This window comes from Euleptes europaea, chromosome 15, assembly GCF_029931775.1.
Source record: "Euleptes europaea isolate rEulEur1 chromosome 15, rEulEur1.hap1, whole genome shotgun sequence".
NCBI lineage: Eukaryota > Metazoa > Chordata > Lepidosauria > Squamata > Sphaerodactylidae > Euleptes > Euleptes europaea.
In genome coordinates, this window is record NC_079326.1 from 26,509,506 (window position 1) to 26,510,191 (window position 686).

Genomic DNA, 686 nt, shown 5'->3' on the forward strand with positions numbered 1-686 from the left:
TTTTGTTACCCAGATGTAGAATTCTGTATTTATTCTTGTTGAATTGTGTCATGTTCACATCAGCCCTCTTTTCCAGTGTGTTCATATCTTGTTGACTTCAATCTCAATCTTCTGGGGTATTTGCTGCTCTGAGTTGAGGATGGCCGACCTCGTTGTAGCTTCCTCTGTTCCGCTGTTAGGAGAATATAGTCATAGGCTCCTACCCAATATTTTCATTTCATTCCATTCCACAGCATTCCACAGAAAAGAGGAAGACCCAACAAGAGATGGATTGACTCAATAAAGGGAGCCACAGCCTTCAATTTGCAAGATCTGAGCAAGGCTGTCAAAGATAGGACATTTTGGAGGACTTTCATTCATAGGGTCGCCATGAGTTGGAAGCGACTTGACGGCACTTAACACACACACACATTCCACAGCAACACATCAGAACCAACCAGATTTTGTTAAATCTGCAGTATGTTATTAGTTGAGTTTTAAATTGATATTATTAAATGTTACTATGTTATGATGTATTTTAATCTCTGTAAATGTTATTTATGATTTAGGTATATATGGGAGAAACTGCGGAAAACAGACATTAAGTTTATCAGATCACAAGCTGTAAAAGAAAACTGGTATAAGATGTTCTACAGATGGTATTATGCACCGAAAGATCTGCAGAATATATACAAAGCAAATAAGGC